This window comes from Rhinolophus sinicus, linkage group LG03 (assembly GCF_036562045.2).
Source record: "Rhinolophus sinicus isolate RSC01 linkage group LG03, ASM3656204v1, whole genome shotgun sequence".
In the NCBI taxonomy this organism is placed as follows: Eukaryota; Metazoa; Chordata; class Mammalia; order Chiroptera; family Rhinolophidae; genus Rhinolophus; species Rhinolophus sinicus.
This window is the reverse complement of record NC_133753.1, coordinates 3,797,397-3,825,233: the sequence shown is the minus strand read 5'-3', so window position 1 is coordinate 3,825,233 and position 27,837 is coordinate 3,797,397. Positions and strand designations below refer to the sequence as shown.

General features: G+C 34.2%; 1 long non-coding RNA gene, 19 other non-coding genes and 1 pseudogene across 20 annotated transcripts in view; all 21 read left to right on the top strand.

Moving 5' to 3' along the window:
- Positions 1-27,837, top strand: part of LOC109455530 (uncharacterized) — a 103,693-nt gene that overhangs the window by 65,009 nt on the left and 10,847 nt on the right. The window contains exons 29-47 of the long non-coding RNA XR_012494522.1: positions 1,223-1,308; positions 2,161-2,236; positions 4,101-4,186; positions 5,078-5,163; positions 5,969-6,057; positions 7,069-7,152; positions 8,049-8,139; positions 9,038-9,094; positions 9,954-10,041; positions 10,957-11,042; positions 13,224-13,310; positions 14,967-15,052; positions 15,894-15,979; positions 16,863-16,948; positions 17,775-17,822; positions 21,665-21,743; positions 22,824-22,910; positions 26,036-26,154; positions 26,341-26,456. This is a non-coding gene — a long non-coding RNA (uncharacterized LOC109455530). The remainder of the gene's footprint in view (positions 1-1,222; positions 1,309-2,160; positions 2,237-4,100; positions 4,187-5,077; positions 5,164-5,968; positions 6,058-7,068; positions 7,153-8,048; positions 8,140-9,037; positions 9,095-9,953; positions 10,042-10,956; positions 11,043-13,223; positions 13,311-14,966; positions 15,053-15,893; positions 15,980-16,862; positions 16,949-17,774; positions 17,823-21,664; positions 21,744-22,823; positions 22,911-26,035; positions 26,155-26,340; positions 26,457-27,837) is intronic.
- LOC141570884 (small nucleolar RNA SNORD113/SNORD114 family) lies at positions 671-740 on the top strand. The gene has a single exon (XR_012495329.1). It is a non-coding gene; the product is annotated as a small nucleolar RNA SNORD113/SNORD114 family (small nucleolar RNA).
- On the top strand, positions 1,638-1,711 carry LOC141570890 (small nucleolar RNA SNORD113/SNORD114 family). Its single transcript, XR_012495335.1, has one exon. It is a non-coding gene; the product is annotated as a small nucleolar RNA SNORD113/SNORD114 family (small nucleolar RNA).
- On the top strand, positions 3,555-3,628 carry LOC141570885 (small nucleolar RNA SNORD113/SNORD114 family). The gene has a single exon (XR_012495330.1). It is a non-coding gene; the product is annotated as a small nucleolar RNA SNORD113/SNORD114 family (small nucleolar RNA).
- On the top strand, positions 4,516-4,587 carry LOC141570872 (small nucleolar RNA SNORD113/SNORD114 family). Its single transcript, XR_012495317.1, has one exon. It is a non-coding gene; the product is annotated as a small nucleolar RNA SNORD113/SNORD114 family (small nucleolar RNA).
- On the top strand, positions 5,490-5,553 carry LOC141570896 (small nucleolar RNA SNORD113/SNORD114 family; annotated as a pseudogene).
- Positions 6,367-6,440, top strand: LOC141570906 (small nucleolar RNA SNORD113/SNORD114 family). Its single transcript, XR_012495348.1, has one exon. It is a non-coding gene; the product is annotated as a small nucleolar RNA SNORD113/SNORD114 family (small nucleolar RNA).
- Positions 7,483-7,554, top strand: LOC141570870 (small nucleolar RNA SNORD113/SNORD114 family). Its single transcript, XR_012495315.1, has one exon. It is a non-coding gene; the product is annotated as a small nucleolar RNA SNORD113/SNORD114 family (small nucleolar RNA).
- LOC141570880 (small nucleolar RNA SNORD113/SNORD114 family) lies at positions 8,473-8,544 on the top strand. The gene has a single exon (XR_012495325.1). It is a non-coding gene; the product is annotated as a small nucleolar RNA SNORD113/SNORD114 family (small nucleolar RNA).
- Positions 9,406-9,480, top strand: LOC141570879 (small nucleolar RNA SNORD113/SNORD114 family). Its single transcript, XR_012495324.1, has one exon. It is a non-coding gene; the product is annotated as a small nucleolar RNA SNORD113/SNORD114 family (small nucleolar RNA).
- LOC141570873 (small nucleolar RNA SNORD113/SNORD114 family) lies at positions 10,367-10,441 on the top strand. Its single transcript, XR_012495318.1, has one exon. It is a non-coding gene; the product is annotated as a small nucleolar RNA SNORD113/SNORD114 family (small nucleolar RNA).
- On the top strand, positions 11,377-11,447 carry LOC141570875 (small nucleolar RNA SNORD113/SNORD114 family). Its single transcript, XR_012495320.1, has one exon. It is a non-coding gene; the product is annotated as a small nucleolar RNA SNORD113/SNORD114 family (small nucleolar RNA).
- On the top strand, positions 12,561-12,634 carry LOC141570907 (small nucleolar RNA SNORD113/SNORD114 family). The gene has a single exon (XR_012495349.1). It is a non-coding gene; the product is annotated as a small nucleolar RNA SNORD113/SNORD114 family (small nucleolar RNA).
- Positions 13,626-13,700, top strand: LOC141570871 (small nucleolar RNA SNORD113/SNORD114 family). The gene has a single exon (XR_012495316.1). It is a non-coding gene; the product is annotated as a small nucleolar RNA SNORD113/SNORD114 family (small nucleolar RNA).
- LOC141570869 (small nucleolar RNA SNORD113/SNORD114 family) lies at positions 14,816-14,887 on the top strand. Its single transcript, XR_012495314.1, has one exon. It is a non-coding gene; the product is annotated as a small nucleolar RNA SNORD113/SNORD114 family (small nucleolar RNA).
- On the top strand, positions 15,359-15,432 carry LOC141570902 (small nucleolar RNA SNORD113/SNORD114 family). The gene has a single exon (XR_012495344.1). It is a non-coding gene; the product is annotated as a small nucleolar RNA SNORD113/SNORD114 family (small nucleolar RNA).
- LOC141570883 (small nucleolar RNA SNORD113/SNORD114 family) lies at positions 16,301-16,370 on the top strand. The gene has a single exon (XR_012495328.1). It is a non-coding gene; the product is annotated as a small nucleolar RNA SNORD113/SNORD114 family (small nucleolar RNA).
- On the top strand, positions 18,539-18,612 carry LOC141570904 (small nucleolar RNA SNORD113/SNORD114 family). The gene has a single exon (XR_012495346.1). It is a non-coding gene; the product is annotated as a small nucleolar RNA SNORD113/SNORD114 family (small nucleolar RNA).
- On the top strand, positions 19,488-19,558 carry LOC141570878 (small nucleolar RNA SNORD113/SNORD114 family). Its single transcript, XR_012495323.1, has one exon. It is a non-coding gene; the product is annotated as a small nucleolar RNA SNORD113/SNORD114 family (small nucleolar RNA).
- On the top strand, positions 21,111-21,185 carry LOC141570874 (small nucleolar RNA SNORD113/SNORD114 family). The gene has a single exon (XR_012495319.1). It is a non-coding gene; the product is annotated as a small nucleolar RNA SNORD113/SNORD114 family (small nucleolar RNA).
- LOC141570909 (small nucleolar RNA SNORD113/SNORD114 family) lies at positions 22,316-22,389 on the top strand. The gene has a single exon (XR_012495351.1). It is a non-coding gene; the product is annotated as a small nucleolar RNA SNORD113/SNORD114 family (small nucleolar RNA).

Sequence of the window (27,837 nt, the reverse complement as noted above, 5' to 3'; positions counted from 1 at the left end):
ATTAAGAAATAATAAATGGATCAAGGGTATCACCGCTTTGGCCAAGGGTCGTATAAATGTGAATAAGAATTAATTTTATTGTTCTGAGTTAGTCTCAAGTTTGAGGTTATTCTTTTTGTTAAGAGGAAAAAAATTTACATTATGAAAAATTTTTAAATTCCTAAATGACTGAGTAAATGAAATGTGGAAAGTAAGGCTCAATGGTTATAAAATTTTCATTTATTTATTTTTTATCATCAGCTATGCTTTGTACTTCTTAGAATGTACACATGTGAGCTGGTTAAGTGTTATTCCATGGTGGCGAACTCTGTGATTGCATATCTGTATGAGGCACACAAACCAATGTGAGTCATAAGAGTTCTGGCCTTGCTTTCAGTGATTGTTCTTTCAGAGTATTCAGTATATTATTTGAAAGTCCCATATAGAATTACAGAAGTCTAACTGTAGCTCAGTGATACATATTAAATTTTATGAAACATAATGATTAATGCATAACAAATACTAGCATAATTAAAAAAAGACATTGATGTGAGGATGATTCCACAAATTAGGGCTATCATGATACTTCCTGAGTTTTTGTGAAAGATAGGGTTTTCAAATTATTATTAGTGAGTTAATAAATTAGTCAATAAACAATGTAGAAGTGAATGAAGGAAAAGAGAAACAATATTGGATCGATGAACACTAATGGTGGCGTATGAGTCACGTACAATGAATATGTGTCGAACTCTGAGGTCCAACAGAAATGGAATTTGGTCCATTGTCCTGTTCAAAGTAATTCTATAGACCGATGTCAGGAATATATGAGGACCTTGTTTTTCTTTCTTATGTTTGTGTGTTTTCTTTCTATTTGTATAATTGGATCCATGAAATCAACAAACAAATATACAAATAAATGAAGTTGGTGAAATACTGTCCAATTATAAAAATAGTGGTTAGGCAAGGCACACAGTATTAATGTATATTTAAAACACTGACATCTGAAAGGGAATATATGGTATAAGGGTGTTATTCTTTCACTAAGGGTGATACAGTTATTAAAAAGTACTAGTATTCTCTGTCACTAGCTAGATTGATATTATTTGTTTACTTAGAGAAAATAAAATATGCATTATTCCAATTCACTGCTTGATAATAATTGACTAAATGAAAGGTGGAATGTAAAGACCAATGAACATAATCTCAATCTTTTTTATCATCTGCTTTGTCTCGTACTCTGTAGAATGACTGCACTCAAGCTGATTTAAGCATCTCCAATGTTAATAAGCTCTATGGTTGCATCTATGTGGAAAAAACATGGAGACCAGTGTGAGTAATAGTCCCAGTTCTTTCCTTGGTTTTGTGGTTTTTAAAAGGTTTTCACCACATTATTAAAAAGTGTGAAATACAATCAATGATCATCAAACATTGAAAACAGTAAAAATGGGGTTCATATGAAGCATTATGCTAATTAATCTGTATAGGAAATATTGAGGTCAATTAATACTGTCAGTGAAAAGTAATTCTGTAGAATAATGTTAGAGATATTCAGGAGCTTTTTCAAGTTTTGTTATTTTAGTTACTTATTATTATTAATGAATTGATGAATTAATCGATTAAAACCTGTAGATATGATTGAAAATAATGAGGGTCATCCCTCGATAAATGATGATGACTGGTGATATATGAGTCTTGATAATGAAGACTACAGATCTGGAATTCTGAGGTCCAACACAAAAGAAATCCATTTTCCCCCCATTTGACATGATTCTATAAAGAGATGTCATCCATATACAAAGACGATGTTCTTGGTCTTTGTGAACCCGATCATTTCAAAATATTATAAAGAATCAATGGCAAGACTAATAAATAAATAACTGGATAAAGCTGAGCAGGGTGAATCATTGTTTATTGCTAAAATACATAGTAAAAATATTAATATGATTGGAATGGAAAGTAAAAGACTCAAGTGTACGTCTTTGAGTAAGAATGATACACAATAGTTACCAGTTACTGCGTTAGTTACAACTTTGATGTTTGTTTCAAGAGAAAAAGAAATATTACCACAAATTAACAAATGCCTGAATGATTATGCAAATGAATTGTTTAATATCATTTAATTAATATCAATGGAGAGACCGTCTCAGTACTTTTATCATCTCTCTACTTGATGCTCTTCAGAATGTATGCTGAAGTTCATTTCCACTTCTGCCATGTGAAGATTGTCGTGTTTCTTCTGTGTCTAGAAAGAGACCAGGTGAGCAATGGTCAAAGTGGTTGTCTCAGAGTGGGTCATTTGTTTAAGGATATTTACTATATTGTTAAACAGTATTAAATAATCAAAACGTTCAGCATGGCCCAATGACAAATATGATATGAAACCTTTTATTGATTAATTGATAATGTATTAGATTGAGGACTATTAATGGAAGAGATATAGTCAATTGGGAAATGATTCTGTAAACTGATGTTAGGAATATTCAAGGATGTTGTCCTTGTTTTTTTAAAATTACATTTACTTGTATTATTGAGATATAATTGACATATAATAGTTTATTAAGTTCAGGTGTACAGGATTCAATATTTGTATGTATTGCTTAACGACCATCACAATAAGTCTAGTTAACATCTGTCACCATACATAGTTACAAAAATTGTTTTTGGTGGAGAGAACTTTTAAGATTTATTCTCTTAGCCCCTTTCAAATACATAATACAGTATTATTAACTATAGTCACCCTACCATACATTACATTCCTGTGACTTATTTATTTTGTAACTATAGCTTTGTACCTTTTCATCTCCTTCACCCATTTGTCCACCCCTCAGCCCCCACCTCTGTCAACCACCAATCTCTTCTCTGAATCTATGAGATCTGTTTTTTTTCTTTTTCTTTTTGATTCTACATATTAAGCAGAATCATATGGATTTTGTCTTGCTCTTTCTGACTTATTTCACTTAACACAATTCCCTCTAGGTCCATCCATGTTCTTCAAAATGAAAGATTTCATTCTTTTTTACAGCAGAATAATATTCCATTGTAGAAAGATACCACATTTTCTTTATCCATTCGTCTATCAATGGACACTTAGATTGTTTCCATATCTTGGCTACTGTAAATAATGCTGCAATAAACGTGAGGGTGTATAGATCTTTTCAAGTTAGCATTTTCATTTTCTTTGGATAAATGCCCAGAAATGGAATTGCTGGGTCATAAGTTGGTTCTATTCTTAATTTTTTGAGGAATCTCTGTACTGTTTTCTATAGTGGCTGTACCAATTTAGAAACCAACAGTGCACAAGGGTTCCCTTTTCTCCACATCCTTGTCAACGCGTGTTATTTCTTGTCTTTTTGATAATAGCCAGTTCTAACAGGTGTGAAGTGATGTGTCATTGTGGTTTAGATTTGCATTTCCCTGATGATTAATGATGCTGAGTGCCTTTACATGTACCTGTTGGCCATTTGTATGTCTTCTGTTCTTGGGTTTTTGTGAACCATGCATTACTTTTATTCTTTTGAATGAATTAATGATTTGATACAAATATAGAAATGAATGAAGAAAAAGAGAGTCAAGTATGTACTAATGATGATAACTGGTGGCATAGGCGTCATGGACAATGAAAATATGTGTCTGAAATGCTGAGGTCAAATGCAAAACTAGTCTATTCCCTCTGTTGGAATTGTTTCTATAGAGACATGTTAAGAATATAAAAATATCGTATTCTCATATTGATTTCATAGATGTAGATTTGTTATTATTTATGTAATAATAGAACCTTTAAACAGATACAAGCTTATAGAAAACACGAGGGTGAAGCATTGTCCATCTATAAACATATGTGATGAGGCAAAAAATATTAATAAAAATTTAAAACACTGATGCTTATTAATAAATAAATAGATGAAGAAATCACATCTTTGACCAAGGTCGTACAAACATGGATGGATAAGTTAGAGTTAATTTGATTATTCAGGGTCAGTCTTAAGATTGAATTTTTTCCTTTGTGAAAATTATATATTGAGAAACAATTATAAACACCTAAATACTGAGTAAGTGAAATGCAGAAAGCAAGAGTTGACCTCAGTTTTATTTTATCATCTGCTCTTCTCTATGCTCTTCAGAATGTAAATACTCGAGATGATTTAAACATCTTTCATTGTCATAGACACTGTGATTGATACTTTGTAGTAGGAGCTAGAAGATTAATGTGAGTAATAGCTGAAGTTCTTTTCTTGGTTTCAGTGTTATTGTTTTAAGATTATTCACTGTATTATTAAAAAGTGTGGTATATAAGTAAAGAAGGTAACTGTATCTGTGTTAAATATGGGATATGTGAAAAATTATATTCATTTTAATGCATGCGTGGAAAACTGGTTATAATGAAAGATATATTGATGTGAGAGTAAATATATTCACTTTAAGAACATAGGGCTCATCTCAGTTTTTGTGAATAATAGGGTTTTAAAGTTATTATTGGTGAATTAATGATTTAATCAACATACAAATAGAATATAATGAGGAAATGGGAGATATTATTGGATCGATGATGACTACTGGTGGTGTATGAGTCATATAAGATGAATATGTGTCTGGAACTCTAAGGTCCAACATAAAATTAATCTTGTCTATTCCCATTGTTTGAAGGGATTCTATAGACAGGTATCAGGAACAGATAAAGATCTTGTTTTTGGTCTTAATGATCATGCATTTTCATCTGTTAATATAATTGGATAAGTGATAGAATCTAAATAAACATAAATTTAAAAAGATGAATGGAGTAAAGCATTGTCCAATTATAAAAATATATGATTATACAAGAAGTACTGTTGCTATATGAAAACCATGAAGTTCAATGAGAAGTAATGGCACGTTACTGTTGCCTGTATGGCTGAAGATGATGTAGACAGGATAAGTTGTAGAAAATGTTCATAGTCTAGGTCAGTGGTAAAACTGAAGTTTGTTTTCTTAAGGGGAAAAAATGTATACACCAAATTAATGATTGCCTCAATGACTGACTATGTGAGTGGTGAAAACCAAGGATCAATGGAGAGAATGTCTCAACCTTTTTCTATTATCTGCTCTGCTTTATGCTCCTCAGAATGAACGCACTGGACCTGATTTAAGGATTTTTCTTGATCACGACCCATAGGATTGCATCTCTGTTTTAGGAGCTTGGAGACCAATGTGAGTAATCATGAAAGTTCTTGTCTCGTTTTGGGTGGTTTAAGGATATTCACTGCATTAGTAAGAAGTATGAAATATGCTCAAAGATGGCTGACTGTGTACTAGCCACAAATATGGGATTAATAGGAAACATTATATTGATTAATACATATATAAAAAATAATAAATATGACAGATATAATGATGTGAGAATGGTTCCAGCTACATATTAGGGCTGTCAAGGCCCTTTTGTGTTCTGTGAATCCTAAGAGTTGAAAAAAATTTTTTTAGTGAATTAATGAATTAATAAACTATATAGAAATGAATAAAGAGAAAGTGGTCTTTTCTGGATCAATGCTGACTGCTAGTCATGGTTGATGAATAATATGTGATTGGAATTCTGAGGTCCAACACAGAAGAAACGTGGTCTTCCTCTTTATGCATTTTTTATTCTTTATTTTAAGTGGATCAATGATTTACCAATGAAGAAATATATAAAAAATAAAGTTGAATGGTAGTTGTATTGTCCAATTTAGAACATGTGGGAGGCAATAAATTTTATTACTGTAATTTGAAAACAGTAAAGTCCAAAGAGAAATAAATGGTACATGACTGTAACCTCTCTGGCTAAGGGTGATATAGACAGGGTGAATTATAGATAGTTTTTATGTTCTGGGTCAGTTGGAAGTTCAAAGTAGTTCATTTTCATAAAAACTGTGACATAAATATACTCCAAGCAATGATTGCCTAAACGACTGATTAAATGAAAGATGTAAAGCAAAGATCAGTGGAAGAAAGTTCCAACCTTTTTATCACTACTCTTCAGAACAGATGCTCTAGCTAATTTCAGCTTGTACCCGGGTGAAGTTTCTTATGTTGCCTCCATGTTACAAGAGAGACCAAGGTAAGACCAAGGTAAGTAGTACTCAGAGATTTTGTCTTGGTTGGGGTCATTTGTTTAAGGGTAGTATTCATGGTGTTATTACAAATTAACACATATAATCATAACGTAATTTATGACCCATCGATATGAAACATTATGTTGATTAATTGATGACATGTAACATTGAGATTGATTAATGAGAGATACAATCTATGTTGGCAATTATTCTGTAGATTGAATTAGGGATATTCAAAGTTGTTGGTTCTTCAGTTTTTGTTTATGTATTTATTTTATCAAGTCAATACAAATGTAGAAATTCATGAAGAAAAAGTAAGCGTCCATAGACCAATGATAATGACTGTGATCGATGAGTTATGGACGACGAATAATACGTGTCTGGAATTCTGAGGAACATATAGTACATGGTCTATTCTCTTTGTACATTTGATCCTATGGACAGATGCTAGGAAAGCACAAAGATCATGTGTTTACCTTGAGTTTATAGATTTAAATAGTTTTTCTTTCTTTTAAAATTAAATTTATCAGGGTGGCAATGGTTAGGTTTCGATTTAAATTTATTGTTATAAATGGGTCAGTATAGAACCATTGAAGACATATAAATAACAGAATATAAATGTAAAAATGTGAAACACCCAATTATGAACACATGTGGCAAGGCAAGAAATATTAATGAAAATTGCAAACACTGATGCCCCATAAGAAATAAATGGATCAAGGGTGTCATCTCCTGGGCCAAAGATCACATAGACACGATCAGTTAAAAATTAATTTTGTTTTTCTAGGCTAGTCTCAAGTTCGAAGGGATTCTCTTGTTTTTGTTTTGTTTTATTAACACGTTGCGTACGGATCACGAGAATCTTCACGAGGGATTTAAACCCCGCCGTACGCAACGTGTTAAGAGAAAAAGATGTCTACATTGTGAAAATTTTATATATTCTTAAATGACCGAGTAAATGAAATATGGAAAGCAAGAATCAACATGGATTAAAACTTTTTATCATTGACTGCTTTGTACTTCTCAGAATGTATGCATGTGAGCTGGTTAAGTGTTATTCCATGGTGGCGAACTCCGTGATTGCATCTCTGTGAGAAGCGCACAAACCAATGTGAGTAATGGTCAGAGTTCTTGTCTTGGTTTCAGTGATTGTTTCTTTTCAGAGCATTCAGTGTATTTTCAAAAGCTTCCCATAGAATCACAGAAGGCCAACTGTAGCTCAGTGATAAATAATAAATTTTATGAAACATTGTAGTGATTAATGCATAAATGAAAACAGCATAATTAAAAAAAGATATATTAGATTCTATTTACACGTTAGGGAAATCATCACTTTTCTTGTTTTTTTTGTGACTAATAAGGATTTAAAATTATTATTAGTGAATTAATGAATTAGTTAATAGACAATGTAGAAATGAATGAAGAAAAAAAGGAACAATATTGGATCAATGATGACTACTGGTGGCGTATGAGTCATATACAATGAATATGTGTCTGGAACTCTGAGTTCCAACACAAAAGAAATCAAATCTAGTCCGTTCCCATTGTTTGAAAGGATTCTGTAGACAGATGTCAGGAATATATTAAGATCTTGATTTTGGTCTTTCTCTTCCTGCATTTTCTGTGTATTTTTATAATCGGATCAATGAAATAATAAACTATGAAATAAAGATGAAGACAGCAAAATGTTCTCCAATTATAAAAATATGTGGTTAGTCAAAGAACAGTATTAATGTATATTTAGAACACTGGCATATGTAGGGGAATATATGGCAGTAGGGTGTTTTCTTTGACTAAGAATTATATAGTTATTGATAAGTAATAGTAAACCTTCATTTCTCTATCAGTGGCTAGAACAGTATTATTCATTTATCTACTTAGAGAAAATAAAATATATGTTATTGCAATTCACTGCTTAATAATGATTGACTGAATTAAAGGTGGAATGCAAAGACCAATGAACATAATCTCAATCTTTTCTTGTCACTGCTTTGTTCTGACCTCCAGAGAATGGCTGCATTCGAGCTGATTTAAGCATTCCACCATGCTCACGAGCTCCATGATTGCCTCTATATATAACAGGAGGACAGAGATTAATGTGAGTAGCAGTTGAAGTTATTTTCTTGGTTTAAGTGTTTTTTAAATGTCATCCACTGCATTATTAAAAAGTGTGAACCACAATTAAAGGAGGCTATATATTTCAGTGATGAATATGGGGTATATGAACCATTATACTGACTTACCCATGTGTGGGGAAGCCTCAGGATGAGTAATGAAAGAGACACATTGATGTGAGAATAATCTATGCACATACCAGAGACATACAAGGTCTTCTTGAGTTTTGTGAATTAAAGTATTTCAAATTATTAGTGAGTTAATGAATTAGTCAATAAACAATGAGAAATGAATGCAGAAAACAAGGGACAGTATTGTGATCAATGATGACTCCTGGTGGCGTGTGAGTCATATACAATGAATACGTGTCTGGAACCTTGAGGTCCAACACAAAAGAAATCTAGGCCATTCCAATTTGAATCGATCCTATAGACACATGTCAGGCATATATAAGGATCCTCCTTTTGGTCTTAGTGTTCATGCATTTTCATTCTATTATTATAATTGGATAAATGTGAGAATCTATAAATAACTATATATAAATTAAGATAAATGGAGTAAAGCATTGTCCAATTATTAAAATATGTTATTAGGCAAGAAATACTATTAACATATTATGAAAACCCTAAAGTTCATTTAGAAATAAATGGTACGTGACTGCCCTGTGTGTGGCTAAGGGTGCCGTACACAGCGTGAGTCCTAGACAATGTTCCGGTTCTGGGTCAGTTTGCAAGACCAACGTTGCTCTTTTTCTTAAGGGAAAAAATATTCACACCAAATTAATGATTGCCAACAACTGAATAAATGAGAGATAAAAAGCAAGGATCAATGGGCAAATGTCTTAACTATTTTTATCATCTGCTCTGCTTTATACTCCACAGAATGGACAAATTCGAGCTCTCTGGTTGCTTCTACATTGTAGGAGCGTGGAGACCAATGTGAGTAACAGTCAAAGCTATTGTCTTAGTTTGAGTGACTTGTTCAAGGCTGTCCACTGTGTTATTTAAAAGCATTAAATATAATCAAAGAAGGTGAAAAATGGCAATGTTTAATATCAGACTGATATGAAGCATTATGTTGACTAATCCATAAATGTAACACTGAGGTCAGCTAATAAAAGAGATTTAACTCTGTAATATTGTAGAGATAGATGTTAGGAATGTTGAAGGATCATATTCTTATGTGTATTTCTTTACTAATGAATTAATCTATGAGTAAATGTGAGAATGAAAAGAAAGAGGGACAGTCATGGACCAATGATGACGACTGGTGGCGTATGAGTCATATACAATACACATTATGTGTCTGGAACTCTGAGATCTGATAGAAAAGTAATCTAGTCCATTTCTTGCATGTATAGGGGTCTTACATACAGATGCTAGTATTATATAAGGATTTTGTTCTTGGTCTTTGTGTTCATAAAGTTGAATAATTTATAATAGTATTAATGGTAGAATTAATAAAGAAATGTATAAATGATTTAAGTTGAAGAGGTTGAAGTCTCTTTTTTGGTAAATATGAATAGTAAGGTAAAAGAATTTTAACATACTTTAGAATGGATATAAAAGGACCAAGTGTATTACAGCTTTGACTAAGGTTGACGTAGACAGTGGAATGTAGTAGTATGGTTTTGCCTGACTCAGTTGCAAGGTTGAAATTAATTTTTAAGATAAAAAAATAAATATCTCCATAAGTTAATAAATGCCTAAATGCCAATGTAAATGATGGAAGAATATATGGATTAGTGCAGAGAAAGTCCCGACCTCTGTGTCACCTTCTCTGTTTGGTACTCTGCAGAACAAATGCCCGAGCTAGCTAATGCATCATGAAAAATCTGTTGTGATCAAGATTGTCATGTACCCTTTCTGTTAGGAAAGAGAGCAAGGTGAGTAGTGGTCATAGGTTTTTTTCGTTGTGGGTCATTTGTCTAAGCATCATCATGGTATTATTAAAAAGTAACAAATACAGTTTAAAAGTTAACTATGGCCCAGTGATAAATGATATAAAACATTATACTGATTAATTTAACATTGAGGTTGATTAATGCAAGATGTGTAATATAAGCTGGCAAATATTCTACAGAAGTTAGAGATGTTCAGCATCTTATTCTTCGTTGTTTTGGAATCACATGTTTATTTTATTATTTTCAATGAATTAATGATGTAATCGATAAAAATGTAGAAACAAATGAAGAGAATGTGGGCCTCTAATGGACCAATGATGACAACTGGTGGCGGATAAGTCATGGACGATGAATAATATGTGTCTGGATATCTGAGGTCCATCACAATAAATGTCTATTCCGTGTGTTGATTTGATCCTGTAGACAGATGTTAGCAATATACAAAGATTATATCCTCATTTTGAGTTTATGGATTTACATTTGTTATTATTAATGGATCAATGGTAAGATCAATAAAGACATATAAGTAATAGGTAAAGAAAAAAGGATAAAATGTTATCCAACTATGAACATATATGATGAGGCAAGAAATATTAATAAAATTGAAAATACTGATGCCCATTAAGAAATAAATGGACTAAGGGTGTTACCTAGTTGGCTAAGGATAAGTCTCAGGGTTTGTCTCAAGTTTGAGACATAGTTTTTTTTCTTTGTGGGTCATTTTGTCTCAAGTTTGTCTCAAGTTTGAAGGTTTTACTTTCATTAAGAGACAATATGTTTACATCATGAAAAATTTATAAATACCTAAATGAGTAAATAAGTGAAATGTGGGAAGCAAGGATCAGTGGAGATAAGATCTTAACTTTTTTTTATCATCAACTGTGCTTTGTACCTCAGAATGGACACACTTGAACTGATGAAGCATTTTCCCATGATGGTGTGCCCTATGCTTACATCTTTGTGTTAGGAGCATGGAAACCAATGTGAGTAATGGTCAAAGATCTTGTCTTGGTTTCAACAATATTTTTTTAGGATATTCAGTGTATTTTTAAAAAGTGCTATATAGAGTCAAAGTTTGCCAACTATAGCTCAGCAATAACTATTGAATTAATGAGACCTTATGTTGGTTGCTACATACATGAAATTTAAGATAATTAATAAGAGAGAGACAGTGATAGAAGAATGATTCTATAAATAGATTAGGGGTATATTGACTCTTCTTGGATTTTTGTGAATAACAGTTCTTTAAATTATTATTAGTGAACTTATGAATTAATAAACAATGTAGAAAGGAATGAAGAAAAAGAGGGACAATATTGGATCGGTGATGACTACTGGTGGAGTATGAGTCATGTGATGAATAAATTATCTGGAACTCTGAGGTCCATCACAAAATAAATCTAGTCTATTTTTATAATTGGATAAATGAAATAATCAATAAACAAATATAAAACAAAGATAAAGGTGGTGGAATGTTGTCCAATTATAAAAATATGTGGTTAGGCAAAGAATAGTATTAATATCTATTTAAATGACTGCCCTCTATAGAGGATCATGTGGTACAAGGGTGTTATTCTTTTTCTAAGGATGATATAGCTTTTGATCAGTGGTAGTGAATGTTCATGTATGTCAGTGGTTAGATCAATATTGTTTGTTTACTTATGAGAAATTAAAATAGACATTGTCCTAATACATTGATTATGTAAATGACTAACTAAGTGAAAGATAGAATGCGATGGCCAATGACATACTGTGTTTCCCTGAAAATAAGACCCAGCCGGACAATCAGCTCTAATGCGTCTTTTTGGAGCAAAAATTAATATAAGACCCGGTCTTACGTTAGATAAGACCGGGTCTTATGTTATAGTAAAGTAAGACTGTATCTTGTATTAATTTTTGCTCCAAAAGACGCATAGAACTGATTGTCCGGCTAGGTCTTATTTTCAGGGAAACACGGTAATATCTCAAACTTTTAAAAAAATCATCTGTTCTGTCTTGTACTCCTCAGAACGGTCACACTTGGGTGACTTAAGCATCTCTCATGGACAGAAGTTCTCTGGCTGCATCTATGTGTTAAAAGCATGGAGACCAATGTGAATATTAGTCAAAGTTCTTTTCTTGGTTTTGTGTTTTTTTAAACAGATTTTCACTGCATTATTAAAAGAGTTATATAGAATCAAAGATCATAACCATGGCCAAATAGTAAATATGGGGTTAATATAAAGCATTATATTAGGCTTGTGCAAAAGTAATTGTGGCTTATAAGGTTAAAAATAATTGCAAAAACCGCAATTACTTTTGCACCAACCTAACATTAATTAATCAATACAGGAAAACATTGAAGTTAATTAATGAAAGATTTAATGAAAAATGTTAGAGATATTTAAGGATCTTGTTTCAGTTTTTTGTGACCTCTAAGTATGTATTGTATTGTTTTTAGTTAACGGATGAATTAATCAATAAAACATGTAAACATTAATGAATATAATGAGTACTAAACCTGAAGCAGTGATGATGATTGGTCATGTAGGAGTTTGGATCATGAATACAATAGGTCTGAAAGTCAGAGGTCCAGCACAAAATTAACCTAGTCCATCCCCACTGTTTGAAGAGATCTTTTACACAGATGTCAGAAATATGCAGTGATTTTTTTGGTCTTAGTGTTCATACATTTCATTTATTATAATTGGATAAATGTGAGAATCTATAAGTAAATATATATATATATATATATATATATATATATATATATATATATATATATATGGATGAATGGAATTGAGCATTGTCTAATTATAAAAATATGTGGTGAGGCACAAATACTGTTGATGTATTATGAAACCCTGAAGTTCAATTAGAAATATTAGGTGGTGCAAAAATAATTGCTGTTTAAAAGGTTAAAAATAATTGCACAAACCACAATTTACTTTTGCACTAACCTAATTAATGGTCCATGACCGCCACCTGTATGTCTAAAGATGCTGCAGCCAGTGTACGCCCTAGACAATGTTCCGGTTCTGGGTCACTTTGCAAGATCAACATTGCTCTTTTTCTTAAGGGAAAAGAAAAAAACCCAATTAATGGTTGCCCTAACTGCTGAAACAAGAATCAAAGGAGAAATGCCTCAACTATTTTTATCATCTGCCCTGCTTTACACTCCTCAGAATGGACAAATTTGACCTGTTTTAAGGATTCTTTTTTGATCAAGTGTCCTGGGATTGCATCTCTCTTTTAGGAGCCAGGAGATCAATGTGAGTAATAATCAAAGTTCTTTTCCTGATTCTGGTGTTTTGTCTTAAGGATATTCACTGTATTAATAAAAAGTGTGAATCTAAGAAGGTGAACCATATCCTAGTAACAATTAAGGGACTAATATAAAGCATTATATTGGCTAAAGCATATATAAAAACAGGATAATGATAGCGATATTGATGTGAGAATGGTTCTTAATGCATGTTAGAGTATCAAGGTCTTGTTGAGTTTGTGAATTATAGTTTTAAAATTATAATTAGTGAATTAATGAATTAATAAAAAATATAGAAATTTCATGAGAAAGTGGTCTTTTCTGAATCAGTGATGATAACTGGTGGCGTATGAGTCATGGATGGTGAATAATATGTGTCTGGAACTCTGAGGTCCAACAGAAATGGAATCTGGTCCATTTTCCCTATAGGAAGTGATCTAGATAGATCTGTCAGGAATATGCAAGGATCTTGTTTTTGCTTTCTATATTCCTGCATTTTTTCTGTTTTTATAATTGGATCAATAAATAAACAAATATAAAAATGCATAAATATGAAGAAAGTAAAATATTGTCCAATTATAAAAATATTGGGTTAGGCAAGAAATTCTATTGATTTTTATAGACAAATTGTTCCTATAGAGAGATGTCAGGATCAATACAAATCAATATAAAAATTAGTTTGTATTGATTTCATAGACATAGATATGTATTATTAATGGAATAATGATAGAAGATTAAATATTTTAAAAATTAAAGAAGACTAGAATGAAGCAGTGCATAACGATGAATGTATGTGGTGAGGCAAAAGATATTCATAAAATTGAAGAGTTATATTTATTAAGAAATATATGTATCCAAGTTTCCCCTGTTTGGTTAGGAATCATGTAGACACTGATGAGAAAGTAGCTATCGTATTGCTGTGCGTCAGCCTTAAGACTGAGGTTTTCATTCTGTTAGGATGAGTGTATACACATATTAAGATAAAAGAAGAAATATCTTAATATCAAGTCTATGCAATGTGTGCTCAGCAAGCCTCAGTGTCTATTAGGTCTTAACGTTTTATGCCTTGCTCTGCCCTGTCCTCCTCAGAACGAGTGTACTCGAGCTGCTTTAGCATCTTCCATGGCCATGAGCTTTCTGGTTGGAAGGAGTATAGTTGAAGTTAATGTGAGTGTAGTTGAAGTTCTTTTCTTGGTTTAAGTATTTTCTTGATTTAAGTATTTTCTTTTAAGGTAATTTACTGCGATATTAATTATAAAATATAATTAAAGAAGCAGTGTATCTCAGTGATAAATATGGGATCTATGAACCATTATATTGATTAATTCCCATACGAAAAACTGAGGATAATTAATGAAATAGACACATTGATGTGAGAATAATCTAGGTGCAGATTAGGGATGTAATAACTCTTCTTGGGTTTTGGTGAATCATAATGTTTAGAAGTTATTAGTGAATTAATGATTTAATCAATAAACAATAGAAATGAATGAAGAAAAAGAGGAATACTCTTGGATCTTTGATGACTACTGGTGGCGTATGAGTCATGGACGATGAATGCATGTCTGGAACTCTGAGGTCCAACACAAAAGCAATCTGGTCTTTCTCTTCATGTAAAGAGTGTCTTATTTTATTGTCATCTGCTCTGCTCTGTTCTCCTCAGAACGGACGCACTCGAGCTGATTTCAGAATCTGGCATGGTCACGAGCTGTCTGGTTGCATCTATGTTGTAGAGGCATGGAGACCAATGTGAGTAATATCATATTTTAGCTTGAGTGGCTTATTTAAGGGTATTCCCTGTATTACTCAAAATATTAAATATAATCAAGAAGGCAAAATATACTATTGTTAAATATCAGATTGATAGGAAACATTGATTAACGCATAAATGTAACATGGAAGTCAGGGTTTGGAAGAGTCTCTGAAAAGGGCTATAGAAATAGATATTCAGGTGTTGGAGGATATTATACTTCTTTACTTTTTGTTCTGTGCATTTATTAATGAATTCATCCATAAACAGATGTTTATGAGAATGAAAACAAAGAGGGCCACTTATGCATCAGTGATGATGACTGGTGATGGGTGAGTCATGAACGATGCATAATGCGTGTCTGGATACTGAGGTCCAACATAATGATACCTAGTGTAGTTTCTCTGTTTATATGATCTTATAGATAGATGTTAGTAATACACTCCGTAGAGGTATTGGGTTAATAGATTTAGATTTATTATTATTAATGGGTGAATTATGGAATCATTAAGGAAATATAAATAATAGGTAATGAAAAAGGGTGGAGCATTGGCCAACTAGGAACATAAATTATTTATTAAATTGAAAGCACTAAAATTCATTAAGGAATAAATGGATCAAGAGTGACTCTTTGACTAAGGATCGTATAAATATGGAATATTAGGAGTCAATTTTATTTTGTGGGCCTCTCCTAAGTTTGCTATTGTTAGTTTTGTTAAGATACAAATGAATAATTTATAAATACCTCAATGAGTGAGTAAATGAAATGTGGAAATCAAGGACCAATGTGGATCGTAACTTAACTTCTTTTCTGTCATCACCTGTGCTTTTACTTCTCAGAATGACACACTCGAGCTGATTAAGCATTTTCCCATGGTGGCGAGTTCTGTAATTCTCATCTCTGTATTAGGAGCCCAGAGACCAATGTGAGTATGGTCAAAGTCTTGTCTGGGTTGCAGTGATTTTCTTTTTTGGGGGGGTATTCAGTGTATTTTTGAAAAGAAACATATATAATAAAAATGGTCAGCTATAGTCCAGTGATATATATTGAATTGATATGAAACATAAAAATGTAAGATATTTAAAGAAAGTATATTGATGTGAAAATAATTCTATATACAGAATAAAGATTTCAGAGCTGTTCTTGACTTTTTGTGAATAATTGGGTTTTAAAATTATTATTAGTGAATTAATCAATTAGTCAATAAACAACGTAGAAATGAATGAAGAAAAAAGAGGAACAATATTGGATCGATGAACACTAATGGTGGCATATGAGTCATATATGACGAATATGTGTCGAACTCTGAGGTCCAACAGAAATGGAATTTGGTACATTGTCCTGTTCGAAGTAATTCTATCGACAGATGTCAGGAATATATGAAGATTTTGTTTTTCTTCTTAATATTCATGCATTTGCTTTTAATTTGTATAATTGGATCAATGAAATCAACAAACAAACAAATAAATAAATAAAGGTGAAGTTGGTGAAATGTCCAATTATAAAAATATGTGCTTAGGCAAGAAAAACTATTAATATGTATTGACAACAAATATCTATTTAGATGTTTATATACAAGAGTGTTAGTCTTTGACTAAGGATCATATAGTTATTGATAAGAAATAGTATCATATTCTTTGTCAGTGGCAAGATCAATATTGTTCACTTAGTTAAGATAAAATAAAATATAAGTTATCCCAATTCATTACTTACCTAATGACTGACTAAATGAAAGGTAGAATTCAAGGATCAATGACATAATATCTCATTTTTGTTTTTAATGATTTGCCCTGTCTTGTACTCCTCAGAGTGGATGCACTCAAGCTGATTTTAGCATTTTCCATGGTCATGAGCTCTCTGGTTGCGTCTATGCTTTAAGAGCATGGAGAGCAATGTGAGTAACTGTCAAAGTTCTTTTCTTGGTTTTGCAGTTTTTAAAATAGGTTTTCACTGAATTATTAAAAAGTGTGAATTATGATCAATTATGGCCAGACATGCTAAAAAGAAGAATGGTGTTAACATGATGTATTATGTTACTTAATCATTGTAGGAAATTTTTAGCTCATTAATGAAAGATATGTATTGTTTGTGGGAAGTAATTTTATAGACACGTTTGAGATAGTCAAGGATGTTGCTTCAAGTTTTTGTGATCCGTAGGTATTTATTTTATTATTATTAATGAATTGTTAAATTAATAAATAAGAACGTCTAGACGTGAATGAAGATAATGAGGGCCAAACCTGGATAAAATGATGGTTCCTCTCATTTTAAGTGATCCTATAGAGAGAAGTTAGGTGTATACAAGTATCGTGTTCTTGGTCTTTGTCTACAAGAATATTTAAAAGCATTATTATTAATGGCAGAATAAATAAACAAATATATAATGAAGAAATACAAAGAGGGTAAAGCAGTTATTAAAATATATACAAAGAAATATGATAATATAAATTGGAGTGGAAAGTAATATGATCAAATGTATATGTCCTTGAGTAATATGATAGACAGTGATAATAGTTGTTTACTAATAGAGCCCTTAAAACTTTGACATTTGATTTATTAAGAGAAAAATAAATAAAAATTACCATACATTAATAAATGCTTAAATAACTATGCAAATGAACGGTGGAAACTATGAATCAATGGAGAAAAAGTTTCCAAATTTTTATCGTGTTGTTTGTCTGGTCGTCCCTCTTGAAAATGGACACTGGACCTGATTTCAGCTGTCATCAAGATTGTCACGCTCCCTCTGTGTATGGAAAGAGACCAAGGTGAGTAATGGTCAAACTTGTTGTCTTGGAGTGGGTCATTTGTTTAAGGGTTTTTATGGTATTATTTAAAACTATTAATAAAAAGTTAATCATGTCTCAATGATAAATATGATATGAAACATTATGTTAATCGATAATGTGCAGGATTGAGGTCTACTAATGAAAGAGGTATATTTTATGTGGGAAATGATTCTGTGAACTGATGTTAGGGATATTTAAGAATCTTGTCCTTGGGCCGGCCCAGTGGCTCAGGCGGTTGGAGCTCCGTGCTCCTAACTCCGAAGGCTGCCGGTTTGATTCCCACATGGGCCAGTGGGCTCTCAACCACAAGGTTGCTAGTTCAATTCCTTGAGTACCACAAGGCATGGTGGGCTCTGCCCCCTGCAACTAAGATTGAACACGGCACCTTGAGCTGAGCTGCCTCCCGGATGGCTCAGTTGGCTGGAGCGTGTCCTCTCAACCACAAGGTTGCCGGTTTGACTCCCGCAAGGGATGGTGGGCTGTGCCCCCTGCAACTAGCAATGGCAACTGGACCTGGAGCTGAGCTGCGCCCTCCACAACTAAGATTGAAAGGACAACAACTTGACTTGGGAAAAAAAACAAAGAATCTTGTCCTTAAGTTTTTATGAATGATGTATTATTTTTATTATTATCAATAAATTCATGATTTAATTGATACAAATATAGTAAAGAATGAAGAAGAAGAGACCAAATCATGTCCCAGTGATGATGACCTGTGGCGTAGGAGTCATGGACGATGAAAATATGCGGCTGAAACTCTGAGGTCTCACACAAAACATAGTCTATTCCCTCTGTTGAAATTATTTCTATGAAGAGTTATAAAGATCAGATTCTTGTATAGAAGTCATAAACATAGATATGTATTAATGGGATAATGATAGAAGTATTAAACACATATAAACAAATGTACAAAGAAGAATAGGGGGAAGCATTGTCCAATCATGAACGTATGTAGTGAGGGGGAGATAATATTAATAAAATTGAAAACATTCATTCCTATTAAGAAGGAATCATATAAGGATCATATAGACACTGACAAGGAAGAGTCAATGTTATTTTCCTGAGTGAGTCTCAAGATCGAGTTTCCCTTTTGTTAAGATAAAAAATACATATTAAGAAAAAGCAGTAAATACATAAATACTGAGTTAATGAAATGCAGAAGGCAAAGATCAATGACAATTAGGTCCCAGTTTTGCATTTTTTGTAAGACCTTTTTTTTTTTTTTAATCATCTGATCTGCTCTGCTCTGTAATCCTTAGATGCACTTGAGCTGAGTTAATCGTCTTGCATGGTCACGAGCTCCATGGTTGCCTGTGTATAATGGGAGGACAGAGATTAATGTGTGTAATAGTTCAAGTTGTTTTCTTGGTTTTAGTGTTGTGGTTTTAAAAAATTATTCATTAAAAAGTGGAAAATGTATTTAAAGAATGCAATTCTATCTTAGTGATAAATATGGGATATTGTTAGTATATTAATGTATATAAGAAAAACAGGGTAATGAGATATATTGTGAAAATAATTATATAGATTAGGTACATAAGAGCTTCTAGGAGTTTTGTGAATTATAGCATTTAAAAATTATTTTTAGTGAAATAATTATTTAATCAATAAAACCATAGAAATGAAGAAAAATAGGGACAATATTGGCCCAGTGATGACCACTGATGGCATGTGAGTCATATACAATGAATGTTGTCTGGAACTCTGAGGTCCAACATGAAAGAAATCTAGTTCATTACCTTTCTTTGAATTGATAGATTTCAAGATTATACAGTAATCTTTTTATTGGTCTTTGTGTTCATGAATTTTTTAAATATATAATAAAAGAATCAATTACAAAAGTATACATCAATAAAGATGAAGAGGATGAATCATTACTTAAATATGTAGTCAGGAAAATGGATATTAATATACATTGTAACGGACAATAAATGGACCAAGTGTATTATGTCCTGGACTAAGGATGATGTAGACATTGACAGGCAATAGTCATTTATTGCCCCGAGACGTTTGCAAGTTTGAAGTTTATTTTATAAAGGTAGCAATGTAAGTAATAGTCAAAGTTCTTGTCTTGGTTTCAGTGTTTGTTTTAAAGGTATTCACTGTATTATTTTAAGAGTGTGAACTGTAATTATTGAAGGTCAACCATGGCCCAATCATAAATATGGGATTAATATGAAGCATCGTTTTGATTAATCCATATGAGGTGTGATCAAACAATATGGCAATGTTTAAATAAAAAAATTACTACAGTAAAAGACATTGCCATCGATCCCCCTCAAAATACTCCCACTTGCTTCGAATACACTTATCCCATCGTTCTTCCCACTTTCTAAAGCAGTTCTGGAAGTCCTCTTTCGTGAGTGTATTTAGTTGCACTGTCATGGCTGCCTTGATGTCCTGAATCAATCCAAAACGTTTACCTCTCATGGTAATTCTGACTTTGGGGAAGAGCCAGAAGTTGCACAGTGCCAGATCTGGTGAATAAGGTGGATGAGGACACACCGTAATATTTTTATTTGACAGAAATTGCCATACTAGAAGCTATGTGTGACATAGAGTGTTATCATGATGGAGGATGATTTACGTCACTTTAAAACACACTTTTTCTCAACCGTAGCTCACATCCGACTGACTGCACCGAACAAGCTGAAATGTCATATACTGTTAGTAAGGCTCTATGCACAACTTCCTGTATTGAAGATCCCTGCCTTTCTGTTGGCTGTAACTTGGCAGCATTTATATATATATCACAACGGAAAGGCTACACGTTTTATTGGACAGAAAAACATTACAGTTTATCCTTATCCACCTTATTCACTGGATCTGGCACCATGCGACTTCTGGCTCTTTCCCAAAGTCAAAATGAGTCAGAACATTGAGGCAGCCATGACAGCGCAATTATAGACACTCATGAAAGAGGACTTCCAGAACTGCTTCTAAAAGTTGCCAAAATGATGGGATAAGTATGTTCGAAGTGGAGGGTAAATATTTTGAGGGGGATTAATTGCAATGTGTCTTCTACTGTAATAATTTTTTTATTTAAACATTCACCGTAGTTTCTGATCATACCTCGTATATGCAACATGGAAGTCAAGTAATGGAAAAGATGTATTGCCATGAGTAATAATTCTGTAACAGATTTGGAGATATTTAAGTATCTTACTCTCAAGTTTTATGACTGTAGGTATGTATTTTATTATTATTCGTGACTTGATTAATTTATAAAATTCATGCAGATATGAATTTAAAAATTAGGGCCAAGTCTGGATCAAAGATGACCACTGGTAGCGTATGAGTCATGGATGATGACTACTATGTGTCTGGAACTCTAAAGTCCAATACAATAGAAATCTAGTGTATTCTTCTATTGGCAAAAAATCCTGTAGATAGATGTTAGAGATATTTACAAATCTTGTGCTTCTAATTTTAATGGCTCATAGATTATGATTATATTAATATAGAAGAATCAATAAAAAATATTTAAATGATTAAAGATGAGTAGAGTGATGCTTATTACAATTATTAAAGTATGTGGTAAGGAAAGAAATACTGTTAATATAATTTGGAATGGATAATAAATGAAGTAAAGGTGTTACTCCTTTAGAGTAGGATCATACAGTAGCCATTGATAAATAATACTCAGTGTATTGTCCTGTATCAATTTTAAGTTCAACGTTTGTTTTGTTAAGAGAAAAGTAAGCAAATAGTACCATAAATTAAGAAATATTAAATGACCGAGTAAATGAAACGTGGACTGCAAAGGACCAATGGATAGAAAGTCTCAAATTTTATTTTCTGCTCTGTCTTGTACTCCTCAGAATGGGTACTCCTACACTGATTTTAACCTTTTGCTGTGACCTCAAACTCAATGGCTGTCTTAGGAGCATGGAAACCAGTGTGAGTAACAGTCAAGTTCTTGTCTTGGTTTGGATGGTTTAAGATTGGTCAATGAATTATTAAGAAGTAAGAAATATATTCAAAGAAAGCTAAACATGGCCCAATAATGAACATGGGATTTATATGAAACATTATGTAGCTTTTCCCATTCATTTCAAAACTTGAATGTCCCATTTTATATGTGTCTCATGAATTATTTAAACATCCCCCTTTTGATTAACACCTAGGATGTTACTGATTTAGGGAGCCAGTATCCTAGCGTGTTTCCCCGAAAATAAGACCTAGCTGGACAATCAGCTCTAATGCACCTTTTGGAGCAAAAATTAATATAAGACCCATCTTATTTTGTTAGAAGACCAGTCTTATATAATGTAATATAATAATAATATAATACAATACCCGGTCTTATATTATATTAGATTAATTTTTGCTCCAAATGACACATTAGAGCTGATGGTCCGGCTAGGTGTTATTTTCGGGGAAACACGGTAGCTGTTGTGCATGATGGTGGTTCATGGTTGTTCATTGCAGCATCTAAAAATTGTTCAAGTTCAATGTAGAAAGGCCTCTCCTGGACCAATGATGTGAATGGAATGCATCTGAATAAAATTTATGATCAATCACTTTTTGAACCACTGAGGTCCATTGCAAAAAGAGAACTAGTGTATGATTTTTTTGGGAACGATCTCAGAAAATGTGAGAAATCTAGTTGAGAGGGTTCATGGATATTGATTTTATATTATTACTAAATAAGTGAATGGATCAATCAATAAATATATTCATAAGTAAAGAAAAAGAGGTCAAAACATGGATGAAATTTGAGGATATAAAACAGAATATTACTAATTCAGTTCTGGAATATCTTGGTCCAGTAAGAGAAGATTAAAATTGTTACCACTTCATGTTAGAAGCAGCTAGATATATTTCATAGTTCTGCATTTAGTTTGCAGTGGGTTGCTAGATGTTTGATTCATGATGAAAAGACAGTTAAAATTAACCAAACGGTTAACTCAGTGAATCAGGGCAAAGTACAAATCAATGATGAGTGTATTTTATTTTTGCATCTGTTTTGTACCCCAGAATGGCTGCACCTTGGCTGTTTCGGTTATTATTTAATGATGAAGATCTTGGCTGTTACCTATGTGGCCAAGGAGAGTATAGATCAGGGTAAGTAATACATTAAGTTTTTATTCTTGGTTTTGTCATTTTGTTTATAGGTGATGCCACTATTATTTAAAAAGAACACATGACCTCATACAATCATAAAATCAAATCAAAGAAGACCATGCCTGGACCAATGATAAGAATTTGTCTTGATAAGAAGTCATAGTTAATTCATTTTGTAAAAGTGAGGTCCATTAAAATAATAGGTTTAAACGACTCCCTCTTAGATTAAGAAGATTATAGACACATTCTAGTCTTGGTCAGTGATCTTGTTCTTGGATTGGTTGTGTTTTCTTTTCCTTTATTAAACAAATGAAAGGTAAATATGCTAGTAAAATTATAATGTCCACTCATGGTCCATGATGTGATTATTCTTTAAACAAGAATTTGTTTAACCTGGGTCAGCTATATTAGCATTCTGTTTAAGGAATGCATAGAGATCTAAGTAATAGTCAAATTTCCCCCCTTATTTGGATGTAGATTCTTTGTTGTTGACTTCAATTTTGAAAACGCGTACCCGACCAAAATACTAAAAAGGAAAAATCCATATCTGAAGAAAATTGAAATGACCAAGAGTATTCAATGGTAAAATTTTACAAAACAAGAGTTACAATCAAGCCAATCTTGCTTCTCTGAGATCCATTTAATCAAAAAAATTTAATCTGTTACCTCTAAGTATAACGACGACAGAGGTAGATGTTAAAATAGTAATTGTTTTTGTTCTGGTATTTTGATGGGTTCGTGGATGTTGTTGTTGTTCCTATTATCATTATTATTATTGTTTAGTAAATCAATCTATGAAAAAATAAATTATAAGATGCAAAATCATGGACCAGTGATGAAAATGTGTTTTGAAAAAGGATAATTATTACAATTCTGCACCACTGACATTTATGACATAAAACATTTATCTTTTTATATCTTTGTTTTAATATGTATAGTATGTACATAGCACTACTCTGTATTGTATGGAAATAATTTGGATATTTTTGCATGCTACTTACATGGATTATTTTTTTCTGCTATCTTAGACATAAATACTAGTGATCTGATTTATTTAGAGATGGTGGCAGGAAGCCCTTATACCTCATATTTAAAATTTTTCTGGCACTTTGGTATCTGAGAGAGTGCTAAAATAACTGATCCTAAGGTATTAATTTTAGCTCAACCAGTATTGGCCCGAATCCATGTAAGGCTGTGTGTTGGTCATGGCATTCATATCTGAATCCCATCTAGTTCTATCCGTCAGAGCTCTATTGGGATTAGGGGGAAATCTACTTATAAATGTAACAATTCATTATAATAGGGCTAGTAAGTTGACTTTCCAAAAGTACAGAAGGCAGGCCCTTAGCTCAGTCTTAAGCATGAGATGCTTCATGGAGGAGATGGCACCTGAGCCAATGGTAAGCTCACTAGGATGAGCCATTAGGAAGTGAGCTCGTTAGGAAGTGCCCTGCAGTCAGGAACCACACTCATCTGGCCATTGTGCTCAACACATCGAGCTCATGAAAGAAACATTTATTGAGTAAACAGTTGAATAAATGATGAATGAAAGAATAAATGAAGTAGTGAATTAGTGAATGAATAACTAAATCAATATATGCACATGTGAATGATGAATTAATGAGTTAATCTGAGAGTAAAAATATCAAAAAAGTAATGAATGAATAAGTCAATGAATGAAAGTAGGTTAGTGAGTCAATAAGTGAAAGATGAGTGCACAAATGGATGAGTAGATAAATGAGTGAATCTCTGAAAGAGTTTATGAATTAATGGATAACTGAAAATTAATTAGTAATGAGGGAATGGATTAATGAGTGAATGAATCAATGAGTGAATAAATCAATGAATAACCAATGACTTAATTGATTAACGAGTTAAAAAATTAGTGAGTGAATAAGTGAATAAGTCAATAAAAGAGGAAAACATTGAATAATTTAACTAATGAATAATAAGTTAATGTATAAAGCAAATTAATGAGGGAATGAATAGACAAGTGGATGGAGGAATGAACATATTAATGTGAATGGATAAAAGAATAAATTAGTGAGTGAGTAAATGAGTCAATGAATTAGTATGTAATCCAAGAATAAATTAACTGCTCTGTGAATGAATGAATGAATGAACAAATAAATGAATAATTAAGTGAGTGACTCAGTAAAGGAGCAAATGAGTCAGTGATCCATGTGTGAGGCAACAAGTGAATGAAGTCACACTGGGACTCCTTCCCTGACCACTCCAGAGAGTTAGCCACACACCCAGCCCAGTACATTATAAATATCTCACCCAGATCACCAGCCCCACTCTGTCACGGGCATTTGTTTACATGTCGTTGCTAAGCTGATGTGCCCTGAGAGCCAGGAATTGGGTCAAACTCTTCTCTGTCTCCCCACCGCCGGCGCAGTCCTGAGGCGAGCAGGCGCCCAGTAAATTACTGCTGAATGAGTGAACGAATAACCACAAATACATGCGCTTTTGTGGAACCAGGATGGCCCTTCTCAGAATGGTCTGGGAGCTGCTCTGTGGGGCAGTGTGCTTGTGTCAGGTGGTCTGTGGCATCCTCCTGCACAAGTGCAGACTCTCCCTGGGGTTCCACTGCCTGTGTCCAGTGCCAAACAGTGAGACAGGATACTGGCCGTTCCGACTGCCCTGGACACTGGCCCACCTTGGGCAGCGCTGGCTTGGCATGGTGGAATGGGAGCCCTTGGTCTTCCCGAAAGCTGCCGTTGCCTCTGCCAAGACAGGAGATCGAAAATAACCCAGTCTTGTTTTTATGCCTCTGGTGCGTGGGCCCACTCCTTGCCTTTCTAAGCAAACCAAGTTCCTCCTGCTTCTTGTTGTGGGACTTTGGGTTAGACGCGAAGCCCCCTGGACCCAGCCTCAGCTTCCTGTGTTACATGAGGGTAACGACACCTACCTGCTGGGTTGTTGTGAGAATTAAACTTGTCTTGCATGAGCTGATTATAAGACCCTTGCATGACATAATACGTGTCCGGTATGTAGTACAGTACCTGCGAGGGAATAGCTACCTCAAAAATTACCCAAAGTAGCTATAATTGATGGTTTCAATTGCATTTATTTAAAAGTTCCCAAATGGTTGAGATATCCAAATTCCTCTGTCCCAGTAGAATGGTGAGTTCAACTGAGTTCCGGAAGAATGCCACTTTGGATGGGGGAGGCCTGCCCAGACCATGCACCTTTAAGACGGCATAACACGCTCTTCTACCAGGGACAGATGACAGGAAAAGTGAGTTGGCAACACCTTTGCTCCATGTGGGGCATTTGCCCAGACCCTCCCTCCCTTCCTCCCTCCCTCCCTCCCACAATTATATGTGCAGAACCCACTCTGTGCCTAACACTGACCACTCCCCTCCCTCTCTTGTCTTTGCTGGCTCCTGACCCTGGATTCCATCTCCCACTCCTGGTCATGCAGCCTTCCTTTGGACTTGGTGATGCTACTCAGTCATCTGGCTTGGATTCGAGGACTATCCTTCATGAGGATTTGATTCCAGCACCACCCCTTGGCTTTTCTGCTTCAGACTGCATCAGGTAGACCTCCCCTTCTTAATCATGGGTGTGTGGGACCCTAGTTTTGAGTCTTCTCGGTTGGCTGTTTCCCAGCTGGGCAATCTCCAGCCCCTCGTGCGAGGAGTTTAGACCATGACAGCAGGTGGGCCCTCTGCAGGGGTGGGCAGCAGGTCCACATCGATGGCTTTGGGGTGGAATCTAAGATTTGAATGTCAAGTGTGTACAGGTATAGGAGACAGGGGTTAGAGTCTCACTTTGCCCAGAATTCGTGGGCAAAGAGGGTTACTAACTGCACAATAACCAAAACTTCCAATCAATTTTAGTCTGGTACTGCCCCTGGCTGTTCAGCTTTGTGTTAAACCAACACGAATGTCACGTTACTCCCACACTCTTACAATCCCTTGCCCTCTCCTTTGGCTTTCATATCCTTCTGTCCAAATTTGCCATTTCTTATCCAGTCAGCCCTCATCCATACCCTGACAGAGCCCACATTCCATTGTTAATTAGCACCTGCCAGTTTCTCCCAAAGGACTATGAACTTCTTGAGGACAAGGTCTTCTTTTTTGTGTCATTACAGGCCGCCAGCAGGCCTAGGCATCAGGAAGTATTTGGTGAATTCATCTTTCATTAATTTATTCATAAAGTATTGGGCCCTTACTGCGGTGCCAGAGGCTGGGTCATGAATAGCAAGAAATAAGACATAGTCTATGTCTGTCCTTGTGGAGCTCCAAGTCTTGGGTGGGAGATAGATTTTGAACAAATACTTATGGCAAAATTACTTCGTTACACTTGTGATGAGCGCTGGGAAGCCAGGGTGTGAGGGCTTTGTCAGCCTGCAACTGGGCTGGTCATGACCCTCACCGTGGGCTCCCTCTGCTCCTCTGCTACATTCTGGGGGGACACTGAATGGAGGACAAGGCCATAGCCATGGGCAGAGCTGGTCGATGGCTTTGGCTTCCTTGGGTCAGGTCAGGGCGTCTTCAGACATCCTTGGAGGAAAGAAAGATGAGTAGAGGTCAGAGTTTCTGCTCGGTGATCACCTGGACAGTTGTGACCAGCAGACATGACGTTTCCCTCAAGCACCGAGCTGTAATGGAAGGCCCTGTTGAGTGTCAGGGTTTGATGTCCCCGCTCACTTTCAAGTATTTTCCTTAGATGTGCTGCCTAATGACAGACGAAGTGTGGGCCGGAATACATGTTGACCTTTTCTCCTCCCTCCACCACATTTCATTCTGAGTCTCTCACAATGGCTGCCTGAGAAACTGTTCTGTCACTAATGTTGCTGTAATGTCTCATTGCCCGCAAACCTGGCCATTAGGCATGCATTGTTTCAGTCACCGACCACGGGGCCACTCTCCCTCTGCCTCTGACTTCAGTCCTGCCCCTTTAGCATCTCAACAGT